The following is a 15,314-nucleotide window of genomic DNA, read 5'->3' on the forward strand; positions in this document are numbered from 1 at the left end:
ATAATAATTATTTTTTTACAAAATTTAAAACAACCAAATAACATTTATGACATTTATTATTAAGATATGCGAAATAATATACAATTTTTTAACACCTTATTTGTTCTATAAATATGAATTAATTGTTTAATTTCTGTATGATATCGCTATGCAATGTCACAAGCATTATTTTGAATCTGTTTTTAATTATTTCTTTCCATGACATTTTGACGGAAACATTTTATAGATTTCATGGATTTTAAATGCAAATATTTTTTGTCCTTTGCTCTTTTCTCAGATCAATGCTCTCGTACTGTCGTTGTCGCGAAAGCTCATACATTTTAACGACGATTTTTAAATTGTAATTCACATCCGTTCGATTGTCTGAAAAATCGATCGATTTCACCGCATAATTTCATGGTTCACGCCCGTGTATGCACGCTTTTCCCCTCCGAGACGCACGCGAGGAAACGCACGGCAGCGGAAACTGTGTCGGTCGTGCTATTTTCGCGACTGATCGTCATTATACGAGTGCAAAGAAGAAGCTCGAAAATAAAATTTCTAAACGTAGATGCCTTTTATACCAACTGTTTCGCTCCTTTCATCTACTGGTTTTTTTTTTTTTTTATTCGTTTCAAGTATTGACTGTAAAAGTAGATACTTTTCGATATCGTAGTTGCACGATTGCTGCGTAATAATACATTATGTATGTGTCTCGGTAATTCTGTTAGAAACAGCGCGTGTAATACATTTATGCAATTTAGGCGCAAAAGAATTGAGGACAGAAAAGAAGCAAATGGTGAGAAAAACCAACAGAGATAATGAACGATTTCGATTCGATGAAAATTGCACAATTAACGAGCAGCAATTAAATATCCTGTTATTATCCTTATTGTTATTATTGTTTTTGTCGTTGCAAGCTCATTTGCGAGACCCTCGATATTTGTGTTGCGTAAATATTATGTCACAACACGTGCTGTAATTACCAATTATCGTGCAAAACAGATTCAATTACTCGAGTACTTTAATAAAATATTACGATGTATCGCAAATGTACCAAATTGGTTATTTAAGCGAATCGAAAAATAAAATTATACTTCAAGTTTTGTGGCGTTACATATATATATATGTGTATATATATGTGTATGTTGATCGATCGTGCGAGTATACAATGTCGTACGCGGCTATAACTCAGCTAGAAGCATCCCGATGGAATTATAAATAGTTGGCCCCGATTCAAATGCATTTATCGGCGGATTAGCGATTTTATTGTCGGTACAATGTATCGCGGATTGTCGTCCCAGCGAGCCGGCATGCAATAATCGCCCTACAAAGTTATGCAATTAATGCGGATGGGTAAATTTCTTTGAATACTAAGAGAAAAAATAGTTACCAATTACCATCATTTAACTATAATTTATAGTCATTTTTTGGAACAACTGTGTATTTATATTTATTTTAACCATTCAAATATATCAATTGTGCTATTAATAATAATCACACATACTGTTTGAAAATCTTTTTTGATATATCTTTTAATTATTGTTATTACATAAATAATAAGAGAATTTTAAAATAGTACAGTTAAAATAAAATAGTTAATAAAAAAGTTGTATTTATAATTGTAATTGCATTTATTGAATAAAAATGTTTATTTTATTTATCATTGATATTTTGATTTTTTATTATATTAATATTTGAAATTATATATAAAATTTATAGTATAATTTTTTATGTTTGAAAAAACTATACGTATATAGTTATTATTACTATATAATATAATATCAATAATAAAAATAAAAATGGAACTCCTACATTGAGAGAAAAATATAGTTAATTTTAATAAATATTTAGTTCAATACTGCCAACTAAACATTTACTTACAGTAAATAAATACTTGTTCAATAAAAAAAATGATTGTTAAATCAAATTAACATTTCTTGTATCAAATAAATATATCTTAATATTTAATAAATATTTAATTAGTGGCAGTATTCAACTAAATATTTATTAAAATTGACTATATTTTTTTTTCAGTGTAGTCATAATTATAGTATTTTATCAAACAATTTCAGTTATAAAAAACAAACACTTTTCTTTCAGTGGACAATCTATTCTAGCTATCCTAATTGAAAAGCATCTGAAAACATCGCTATTTCTTTTTAACTCTTTCGATATCTATGTATTTAAAATCGTATATACATATATATTTACTAATGGCATCAGCTTAAACGACTTTAAACGATGAGAAACGAATTCTCGCATCAACGATCCTTTTTTTGCGACGACCATTTTATTTTTCTCATAATTAAGAACTCTCATAATTAGCAGTAAATTCAAGCTGTATCGCACACGCCTTCGTAATATACATTGTACATTTACTCTGCAGTTTGTACATGATGATGCACCGTTAGTTTTGTTTAATTATGACTTGCGACTGTTCTTTACAGTTAATGGCATAAGTAGAACAAAAGATTTTTCCGCGGAAAGGAGGCGATAAACGGCACTGGCTTTATCCATTAATGGATAGACATATTGCAGCAGAGACTTCTTTCTTTCGCGGTTGTTAACGTGAAAGATGTTGGAGAATGTCAGATCGTGCTGTGCATCGGTAGAGATTTTGCACCATTTCCGAGTAAGGAAGCGTTAGGCAGGATTCTACAATGAGAAAAAAAAAAGGAAAGAAAAGCAGAAAACGCTGTCGCGAGAATAGAATTAAGCGCAGTTTTCTAAATTATTACAAATTATCAGTCTTTTCATACATTGAGCGAAAATAAGCTTTCGCTCGATCCTGACTACCATATATGCCAGCATAAATGTCCGTCCGTCTCTTCGTACGCCTGTAATCTGCGTGGCGCGTAATTCACGCAGATTGCAGACCTGGAGTGATGACAGAGCTTGACGCTATATACGTTGATGTTGAGAACCGAATATGGTTCGCGTTAATGCACTTACCGGATCGTACTTATTCCATTCCTCGTCAGAAATTGTCCTGACCGGGAAATGGTCGGGCAATAATCTACCATATACTCGTTACTTGCGGCAAATCCTTTGTCCCGAACTACCTTAAACGCAGACCGCCTGAATCAATATTGGCGCGTCGTCGCATTTCCTAACGGATGTCGCGAGTTTTCCCACTGAGTATTTGATACAATTTCGTGATAAACGCATCAGAGATTCGTAGTGGCATCACGAACGTGGCAACAGAAATTCTGTCTGCGTTGGCATCGACGACAGTGTGTGGGTAGATATATATACACTTCGCAAAGCGGTACGGCAAGATCCGGATACTCCGTGCAGAGTTCATTCACGAATGTGTATACGGAATGGCGTTTGTCGCACGCGAATGTTTCCCATAAATTGATTTATTGGGGTATCCAGAAATTTCAAAAAATATCTCCACACAAGTAAATATTTCTTTGAAATATGAAAAAATAGAAAAAAATATGAAAGTATTATATTTTAATTATTACATTGGAAAAGTATTATTTAAATGTATAATTAATAAAAAAGTTTTATTTATAATTATATCAACTCAAAAAAAGAAAACAATCTATAAAAGAATCTATAATCTATCTTTTATATCTAGGAATTTTCTAAATAAAAAAATTTTGAATGTCAAAACTGATTAAATATTTCAGAAATATTAAAAATATATATAACATCTTGCTATAAATATTTTTAAAAAAGAACAAAAGAGGCGGAATGGCCCCCTTCGTGGAGTTGCCAGAATTGATTTCCAAATTAAATATTGTCATCGTCATTTCGCTTTCTTCATGGATTTCTTTACTTTATAATTTATATTTGCTTATTATCATTAATCATTAAATTTATCCATAGTACAAACTTTGTTTCCCTTTTCCTCGTCCCGGTGTTAAAAATACAGAAAAGATTTCAGGATAATACACGTTTCTTGCGGTCTTCTCGCTTTAATCATCGGCTTTTTAGTAATCTTCCGCTTTCCACATTAACACGTACATCGTACTCCGTAGCGTAATACATCTCCGTCAGTCATTTACTAGCGCCAAAGTGCAAGCTGTAAATGCGAATCGCACGGAACACCCTGTATACCTTTACATGCTGCGTTGGAGTATAAATAGACGCTTATGACGTAGTCGGGGAGTCGAGATCCACGAAGTCTGCCCCCTCGACGAAAACAACATGGCAAGACGAGACGAGACAAGATACGAAGAACGTATAAAAGCCTATAGCCACTATATGCTATGTACTGTTAATATGCGTATATACACGTACGTATAAGGTGTGGGAGTGTGTGTGTTTGCGATGCAAGTGCAAACGCATGCGATAGCGTGTGCCTGTATTGCGTGATTGCAAAAACGCGTTTGCACACGGCATGCAGGAAGAAACGGCAATGGGTAATAATCGATTCGGAAATCTGCAAACACGCGACGATAATGAAGATAAAGAGTATCGATGGAAGTCGGTTATCGCGTCGTGGCGTCGCAAATTAATTTATGTGACACGCGCTGCGACGCGACGTGTCGTTTCATATCCTTTTGCGTACACATATTGGACAGAGGTTGACGGTCCACGATTTCATAATTTACAAACTTTGTCCAGATGCGTGTATACTGGCTCTTTAGCGAGGCTATCGTTAAGACAATCTCAGCAGCTTTCGCCTGAGATTGTCTTCACTTCGCGTCTCGTCTCAAACTTCATCGAAATGCATTCATCGTAAACGGAAGAAACTTTTATCGTCCGTTATCTTCATCTTTTTTATATACGAAGGGTTTTTATAAAAAAATTTTTCTTTTCGAGGTACTATAGGCGTTGCGAAAAAAAACAAATCTCTCAGCGTTTTTGGATATAAAAAACACATACACACAAATTTATTATCATAGAAACACCGAGTCTTTGTTATTGTGTTTGTTTGACACTGGCGCATATTTTGGCAATCATGTTGATAGTAATAATATTTGATTGTTAAATTAAAGGTACGATGCAGCGAGTCAAACAACCGAAACGTTGTGAAACGAATGAAAAACTACGACTGGAAAAATATAGGTCTTTTTGAGAACTTTCTATATTTAAATCTGGATAATCACATCAGTCCCAACGCAAATATGCAACGGTAATTATTATAATGAATTAAATCAATAAAACGTGGAATCCCTAACTTACTTAATCTTGTTTTAATTTATAAACTTGTATGATATATGTTGTTGAAAGTGACGCGTAAATATCTATTTTAATTATATTTGTATTTTAATTATATAATACTCAAATTTCTTTATTTTTTTGTTAAATTTCACTGATTCAGATTTAGAGAGAAAATAAAATCTTTCTTCGACATACAAAAAAAAAGATGTCACGAGGATAGCAAGAAATGAATAGGTTTAATTACAAACAAGTTGTCCAGAGAATCGAGTATCTCGCATGCCCTTTGTAACGTTTCACTTTGTGAGATAAGTGTCTTGGACGCTGCCGCACCTTCTGGTGCACCGATGTTCACGACAATATCGTTTTACTCCGTATATCAGTGAGCGAACCTCTGGTAAAGCGAGTTGCGAAAGTAACGTGGCGTATATCCGCGAGAAACGATCGTTCAGCCACGGAATTTGTTGCAATCTCTGGTCGCCGCGACCATTTGTCTTTTGATATGTGCTATATGTGGAAGAGGCATTTACCGCAGCGCAGCGCGATGGTTGCAAAAAATACGTTTGCGATGTGCGGCGCGGTGAAACGTGTAACGGCGGGATACGTTTAAATCTACTTAGACGGTCATTAGCATCAAAGCTCGCTGTAACTCGCAGTTAAAGCGACGGTCTCTCTCTCTCTCTCTCTCTCTCTCTCTCTCTCTCTCTCTCTCTCTCTCTCTCTCCCTCCCCATCTCGAGAGAAATGTGAAAAAGAACGATCGCTTTCGACTCGACGGGAAATTCATAACGGAAAGCTGGCAATTAACCCCTTCGTACCGTGAAAATTCCATTTAATTCAACGCAACGTCCCATATTAATACACGTAACGTGAATTAAACCACGTTTTCTGTGCTAATTATTATCTCATTTTAAAGTCACATATATACATGCACTTTGCTATAACGCGTGATCTTATGTAAATAAAAAATGAAAAAATTAATTCAAGGGAAATTTAATAGAAACACTAAGTAGGGATTTTGCTCACTACAAGCTACCATAATGCGTTTAAAATTACCGTGTAAAGACATGCATTTTATAAGATTTTAAATCAATATTAAATAAAGTATCTTTTAAGACCGTAATATAAATACAGAATAAATAGGAAATAAAGATCTTAAACGGTAAAAATGGATTTTTATTACTTAAATAATTCGATGTGAATTTATATATCTACATATCTAATTCTGCAAACTGCGCACCTAATTTAATTTCCAATCTTAAAATGCAATCCTAAAAAATTAGAGTAGGTGATAATATCACACATTAAATTGACAAGCAATTTAATAATATTAATTGTTCATCTTAATAATATTAATTGTAGGCATCTTAAAAAGATCTTCGTAATGTGCTATAATAAGTATCTTAAAACTTGTAAATAATTTCAAAAATTATAATAATTTAGATAAAAATAATGAAATTAAATAATTTATTAATAATTTTAAATGATTAAAAACATATTTCAATTAAATTGAATATTTACGATGATAACTCCCATTATTATCAGATATGAAAACGTCTCATTAATAGGAAAGGTGGACAATAGAAAGTAACAGAAATGAAGAAATGTATGATTTCGATGCACGAAAGGATTGATCCGTGAAAAAGATAGGAAGGATCCTCTGGCCGTGATGGAGTGTTGACGTCCTTAATCAAATTCACCGTTCCAATAACGAAGTCATTCTAGAATGCGGTAAGAATCGGGAGGAGAGAGGAAGAGTACTTAGAGAGGATTTCACTTCCGACTAGCCGACGCGATGGATCGATGGCGTTTCGTATCCTGGCAGGTAAAGTTAGGACGGCGATGGCACGAGGATTCGAGAAACATCAATTTCCCGGCTCGTGTCGTCGGCTCCTTGCAACGTTTGCATTTCCAATTTCCGGCCTTTGCACGTCATTCTGGTCACAGTTACAAGAGCAAGCGAGCGAGCGAGCGGACGAAAGAGAGAGAACAAGGAAGATTTATTGAATTAGGGAATAGCGCTCGGGACAAATAGACGCATACAATGGATATAACGCAAGAAAACATAATTAGATGAGGCAATTTAGTAAATACAAAATTACCATTACGAGAAAAGAATTACAAATTTTGTTTAACATTTTTGTAAAACGTTTTCGATCAAACGCAAAAAGACGAGAAGGAAGAAGTATAAAAAGTTTCTCGTTGAGGAATTGAAAATTTTTCGATTCTCTGGAAATTGTACAATCTGCGTAGATGGTATACATTCCGAAGGCGAACAAAGAGGAGGACGTGTGAAGGCCGAACAGCAGGAAACTTCTATGTAAGATCACGTGATGTTCTGTTGTTACTGTTGTCCCTTGAGAAACATCTGTCGGGGGTGGCGAACTAGCGCGATAGACAGTTCTTTCTTTGCTAATCTAATGTCCATATCGTGCATTCGGTGTTAAACCAAAAGAAAATTGCAATCAAATTTTTCTATTCTGAATCTAATCTATTCAAAAACTAATAATAGTTACACTATAATAGTTAAACAGAAAAAAATGTACATTTTAATAAACATTTGTTTAAACAGTATTGACTAAATATTTACTAAATGTAAACTTATATTTATTTGATACAACGATTAATTTGATTTAACTATCATTTTTTTATTGAATAAATTTACTATAAGTAAATGTTTAGTTACTAGTTATTGAAAATAATATGTATTAATCCTCCGCTGGCAATGTTGAACTTTTGGCACAATTGATTTTTTGATTGTCGATTCTGATAGATATTTAAATTTGTAAAAAATAAGTAAAATACAATTCAACTTCTACGAAGGTAAAAACTCGTTTAAAAACGTTATTGATATCCACTTTCACAAAGATACAAGAATTTTTTTCCGATTTTTATACGGAATATAGAAATATAGAATATAGAAATCTACACTGAAATTCGAGGATCCAGGTTGCGGACGAAAAATCAAGATTTAGTAAATTTTTCTCTCAATGTATGCCTTTGTAAATTAAGATTTTCTTCTTACTGCTTTTCTCCATATGAGACAAACACATGTGATGTCTCTTTCATTGATTTTTCTCACATAATATTTTTATTCTTTACTAAAATGAGGGCATGGATTGAAGGGAAAATTTAAAATAGAATATCTCGACTTCCGCGATTGCAGAATAAAGGAATCCTATTGTGCTTTGTATAAGAGATGTGTAGGCAGCTGAGATGACTTCCGAGAAATCAGTACAGTGTTAGGAATTTCAAGCATAATTGTTGCTTCATTTTCAATTATTTTTCGCGATCTTTCTTTTACTGTAGCAACACTTCTCGGGTATGCTCGGTGAACAAAGCCTCAATTTCGTGGCAACATTTAACTTAATTAAAAAAACGAGAGAATAGATGAACGTATTCGCAATACCTAGTCATTTCGCCGCACGCTTTCCTCTCACGAAGCGAAGCGCTCGATTGTTCCGGGCGCAAAATGCGAACACAATGCGATCGTGTGATAACCTTTCACGACGAAGGATTACGACGAAATGGTCGAGATCGTGCTTCACAATGGGAAAGAGACTGGTACAGACGGTGCGGATCTGCGTGCAAGACCATGACCCGAACTCACGTATACTTAAGTAAACGGTAAATAAAATATAGAGGAAGCTGAGCAGGTTCCAACATGTTTGGGCTGATGCATTTCGCAAAAGGCTGGAGATAGACATTTTTTTGTTCGAGCAAGATGAATTTTACAACGACAGGGAAGATGGAACAAAAGATGAAGAATGAAGAAGATATGCATGTGAAGAATGTTATCTCCAAAAAATTACGTCTTTTCATTACAGTGCGTATTTTCTTCCCATTTCGTTCCATGTAAGTTTTTTTCTATAATTTATAATTATCTTCATCTTTGAATATATTGGATTATACACATATTTTTTAAAACTATTTCTTTATAAGTTGAGTTCATTAAAAATTGGACGAATGAATAGCTCCCCAATTACGTCACCTTTCTCTTCATTTTTGGAGCGAGTCTCGAATCTTACTTGTTGCCGAAAGCAACAAATTACAAAATACCTGAGTTTTAAAATATCGCTCTCAATTGATCACTCTTACTTTTAACCCACTCACGTTCTTGACGAATTAGAATAAATAAATAAACAGGAATAGAAAATAAATAAGTCTACATTTTAATTACATTCAATTTTTCCGCAATGATCTAATATTCAAGAAATTGTATTGCAATTTTAATGTTTAGAATACAACGTTTCTAATAAGACAAACCATACTCTACAAAAAATATCGATATGAATTTAATATTTCTGGTCTAAATCTAACATCCATGCTATATAATTTTCATTGTGTATTAATATTAACATGATGTGGATTTTAAATCTTTGGTGCTTATATTAACATTATCACGATATGGATTTAAAACACATAATGTTAATAAATCCACATCATATTAGTGTGTTTACCAACAAAGAATAAAATAATATATTTTTCAAAATTATTTTATCTGAAAAGATAATAATAAAAATAAATTATCTTAATAATAAGCGAAAAATCAAATTATTTGGACAAATGAAAAATATTCGTATAATCGAGAAACTTAGTTGCTAAAATCATAAACACAGTTATTATCGCGAAGAACCATTGTTATATTGTTTGTTTATATTATGTAAGAAATATATATATCTTAAGCACAACAATAAGCATTGTCAATGTATTAGGGTTGTATGGTTCACTGGCAAAGCGGTTGCTAGTAAAACCCGAAAAATTCTTGATTCAAATCACATCCGCATTAGCAGCTTCTTGTCGCTTACAATTAGAACAGAAATCATTAATAAATTGTTAATTAATGTTTATTTCCTTTCTATACATCTTTCTATATATCTAAAAGATAAGGCCTTCTTATAAAATCTCGTCTGTGCGAATATTTTTTTTACTTTCACAATATTTGGAAAAAAATTTAAGTAAGACTATAAATAATTGCTGCGATAAATGTTAAAATACTTTATATTTTTTCGAATAAGTTTTACACGGGAATAAATCATTTGTCCTTTGTTAAACACGATCTCCTGCAGATAATTGAAAAATGATTACAAGAGTAAACAGCGAAGCCAATCGTATGATAAATTATTTCGATAGAGTGAAGAGACTAAATTAGGCGATTGCATACTTGCGCGTGAAATTTTACGTTTAGATAAAAAACAAATACATACTTTACTTCGCTTCATCATCGAGACGTCACGCCGGACATGATTCGGACAAAGGAGAGGAGGAAGAAAACATAACCTGGGGGAAATTACAAAACAAAATAATGTGTAGGTGATAACGTAAATACTTCGTTCTTCTCTCTCTCTTTCTCTCCTCCCCCCCCCCCGGTCCCGTCCCTCTCTCTTTCTCTCTCTGTGCTAGAAATATTGAGCTAGGTCAGTAACTGTGCGTTCAGGCGATAATTTTTACGCTTACGTTAGCGCTAAAAAACAGCTTTGTTAGCTGGTAAAACGCGATCACGTCGTAATGTGACCAACGTAAAAATGGATAACGCGTCTACGTTTATCAATAAATAGTTCAAATTCGAAAAGAATAAATTTGAAGGATAAGTCTGAAAAGTCTCGCGGCGATTACAGAGCGTGAAACAGAAATAAACCAAAAATAAATCGAACGTCTCGATTATTTTTGATCACGGTAGTTTCGCGAGAAGAAAGTGTTTTCTAGAGATAGCTACTAAGGAAAGTTTCCATAAACGTATGGTTTATGAAGTCGCGGATAGGAATATTCTCTCCGATTAAACGTGACGCGACTAGATATTGCGCCTAAATGCGATTCGATTTTGCGGGAGTACAAAGCGTGGGCAGAGGAACTGGAGCGGACCTCTTGCTTGTTTCTGCTTTCACCCAGCACAGTTGTCTTCTTTGCGTCATGTAGTAATTTTTCAGCACAATGCGCACCGATCGTATCGATCGTTTGGAAAATGTAACGATACCGATACAAATTAATCTTATAGATATATAACACCGATTTATATTCAACAGCCAATAAAATGTCAAAGGCGTACCTCGATGTTAAGTGTCTCCAAGAAAATCCACCGAATTCATGCTGAATATTAAAGTGCCGTATAATATGTACGTGGACGGACTTCTGCCTTCATCGCTTAAAGACAGTGACGTCTCAAGGCGAGGCGCGAAGTGTGGCAATTCCAAAATGAAAATCGTGCTTCGCTTCGTACCAGCCAAACCACGGCCAGCCGAACTCACTCTGTCGAGATAAAATCCGTTAACAGAAATTACAATTATGCTTACACATTGTGCAACTACATAACATTTTCTTGGAAGGAGATTAAAATACCGTACACGTAATAAAAACATAATTATAATGAGTGTACAATAAATAGTTGTGTTTGTCGAACAGTAATCAAGCAGCCCAGTTATTCTATATTCTTAGTCATTTAAATAAATAGTCATCTAAGTTCTCACGCAAACAAAAAGCGGAAGACGATGATGATGATAATGATGATCCGTTAACACACAAGCTTTGCTTAAGGACGCCTTTAACGAAGTCGATTTGAATCGAATGGCACAAAAGCAGCATCATGCTCATTGTACATGGAGCTATTGAATACAAATCATTGCTTACATCAAAATGAATTTGTGAAGACGCTACCTTCTCGGTCAAATTTTACATCATAACTGATGATAATGACTGTTATAATTCGTATCATAACATCTAAATCATAATTACACATGGAAAAAATTTTAAGTAATATGCGCTAGAATTCTAATAAATTTTATAAAATTGACAGGATCCATATAGAGAGAGATAGGCGTTCTACTTGCGTAAAATTTATTTTACTTTTTTGGTAAATGAGCGATCGTCGTATAGATATTTTACATTCTGTAAAGTAAATTTTATACCACTGTTATTTTTTAATTATTATTATTTTTTAATCTATACATAAGTTAACGTCTCAATAAAATTTACAAGTATTTTTTTAAACACAATTCACTTTAATGCGCGGCAAAAAATACAAGCGTATAAAATCTTAATAATTGTAACTTTTTATCTTACACCTCCGGTATTTTTGATTTTCAGACAAGTAAATTTTTTGTCATAAGTTCAAAAAATAGCCAGAATATAAATTTACATACTTAAGATTATCCATTTTTTTTTCATGCAGAAAACGAGTATGAGTCTTGTTATTCTTTTGAGAATTTAGCCACTTCTAAAAATATAAAAATATATATTTTGCCTTTTGACGATAATATTTTTTTCTAGTGAAATTCCGGTTTTGCAAATATAATCGCGCCGATATTTTCTCTCAGATAAAAAAACGATATACATATATCGATAATATATACTTGGATATTTTTAACAAAGGAAACGCGAATTTAAATAAAAGGAGACACAACAATAAATTAATTTAATATTTGGATAGTTTTTAGTTCCGGCACGACTTCATGCTGCAGATGCGTGTGCAAATAACTAATCTCGATAGGAAACGACTTTTTCCGTCGCTCGCGGGCTATCGCCTATCGGAGCGATAGCCCGCGAGCGCCGCGTATAACTTGCAAATATGACCGTAATCTGTTACCGGTATCCGCTGCCAGATGCCAAACGCTTCGCACCAGCAAGTTTGTACGCGCGGTATAGCTAATTGCAGTAATCTAGCTTAATGTACTGGAGAGAAGTAATTTCGGTTAGCCGATGGACAGAGCGATTGTTACCAGAGATGGAGCGTCAGCGCCACATCAAATTTCCCATTACGTGCCTAACCCATGTAGCGGATATCATAACGCAGTACGTAGTTTCTAGCCTATGTAGGTAATATGACGTAATACGTAAAAGCGCAACGGGAGAAGATTTTCAACAAGAGTTGTACGAACACGACGATAAAATGTCCACTGCTGCCGCTGACGAGTTTGCTTCGGTCATGAAAGAGAACTTTGAGGGGAGAACCTGTTTTTGTGGCGTACAAGGGAAGTTAATCCGTCCCGTTGTATGAAGACCCTGAGTCGACAGCCAGCCAAGCGGCTGGCCACCCCCAAAGAGCCTGCGCACGACAAGATAATACGAATAAAACGCGATTATCCCGTTGAACAATGAAGAAACCGGAGAACCATTGGATATTCAAACATATGCAATTTCTATTGTCTCTCCGGTTTACGTATTTCTCTCTCGTTTCGTTCGGAGCGTCGTGATTCTTGAAGAAAGAAGCGGTTTATAAGCGAGATACTGTAAATTCAGCAACAATTTAACGATATAATTAATAACGTTAAATATATCAAAAATCAAAATGGATGGTATTAATTGCCTCGGGAGACTAAATTACGTCTCATTATTCCTACATCGTCTCATTATTCCAATTTGCGTGAGGCCAAGCATGATTATTAACGCGTTGCAGTGTAATTACTAATATATTCCAGGTTACAATATTAAAGCCAACGCGATTAATCATGGAGGGCAAACTAATTATTCGTTATGTTGCGATGCATAATTGATATATTGAATCACTATAGAAAATCAAATGGACATAACGTGTACGAAATGCATGCACATTTGATTTCCTATAGATCGAAAAACTGCATTTACCCCTATGTTTTTCAACATAATGCATTGAGAGAAAAAATGATTGCAATTATCATAATTTATTAATTGCAATTGTATTTATTTTATTTACTCTTTGTATTTGATATTTATTCGAAATTTTCATACTTTCACAATATAATTTTTTTCATGTTTGAGAGAACTATGTATAAGATTATCATTACTAATATTATATCATTACTAACATAAAAATAAAAATAAAATACCTAACTATAATTATTTTATCGGGTTTGACTAAGGTAATATTTTCCGCAATAAATTATTTACAGTTTTTTAATAAGATTATAGTAGCATAATATTATTAATATTTTTACAATATAACATTAGTAATTTTTAACGAAACTGTTTTTAATTTTCTCAATTCTAATCACATTGGCCTCTGGTAAATTAATTTGACGTATTTTTTCAATGGATTATTTTAGCTAAACCTTCACATTGAGAATGTATGCTTGTACAATTTTACGAAATGACTCTACATGTTCAATTAATTTTATTATTATTACGGATAAATTGTGATCGATGTAATAGAAAAATGTAACTATGATGATGACAAGACGGAAAGCATTGCATTATTGCGACTGAAAATAGATTCACCACTCTGTGTAATTATAATTTGTAGAAATTGTATTTAATTGTTTTATGATTTTTATTTAAATTTGCGTTAATTTATTGACATGTATACACTGAGGATGACTTGATAAATAGTTCGAAATATACGTGTATGTGTTTTTAAGAATATAAATATACGAAAAATTTGGTTTTTAACCCTTATGTTATTCATTTTTGTTTATTAATATTTTTCTAAGATGCTTATAAAAATCAAAAATTATTAAATTGCTTGTCAATTTAATATGTTACTACTCTAGTTCTGGTCTGATTCAGGACTGACAAAATTTCGCGCGGTTTGCAGAATTGCAATTAAATTCACACTGAAATACTTAAACACTAAGCTCCGCTTCGATCACACAAATAGAGAGGGATTATATCTTAATTGATTTAATAAGATTGGAAACAAGACCGTTGATGCTAAATACATTACTTTAAATACGAAGTGCTATGGTCTGAATGTTAAGATGTTGAATTATTATATATATTCATATAAATGAATTAATTTCAAAAATGATAATTGCGTGCTGATATGGTTGTCGGACTTTCAACGCAATCTGAAATATTAATAATCTCCCCAAAATCTCATACGGAATGCAAGAGATCTGGTTTTACTCCCAGCCGAGGTAATATTTTTCGCAACAAGTTTATTACAGTTTTTTAAGATTAAATTTGGGAAATTTGGGGGGATTATTAATATTTCAAATTGATTGCATTGAAAATCCGACAACCATATCGGCACGCAATTATCATTTCTGAAATTAATTCATTTATACACTGAGAAAAAAATATAGTTAATTTTAATAAATATTTAGTTCAATACTGCCAAATATTTACAAATATTTACAATACTTACAATAAATAAATATTTGTTCAATAAAAAAAATGATTGTTAAATCAAATTAATATTTCTTGTATCAAATAAATATATTTTTACATTTAATAAATATTTAGTTGGCAATATTCAACTAAATATTTATTAAAATTGACTATATTTTTCTTCAGTGTATGAATATATAT

At 33.0% G+C, this 15,314-nt stretch overlaps 1 protein-coding gene across 2 annotated transcripts in view; it reads right to left on the minus strand.

Annotated features, from left to right (window-relative positions):
- LOC108691391 (inositol-pentakisphosphate 2-kinase) overlaps positions 1-15,314 on the minus strand; it is a 104,299-nt gene that overhangs the window by 62,327 nt on the left and 26,658 nt on the right. The window lies entirely within an intron of this gene.

This window comes from Atta colombica, unplaced genomic scaffold (genome assembly GCF_001594045.1).
Source record: "Atta colombica isolate Treedump-2 unplaced genomic scaffold, Acol1.0 scaffold46, whole genome shotgun sequence".
Classification (NCBI taxonomy): domain Eukaryota; kingdom Metazoa; phylum Arthropoda; class Insecta; order Hymenoptera; family Formicidae; genus Atta; species Atta colombica.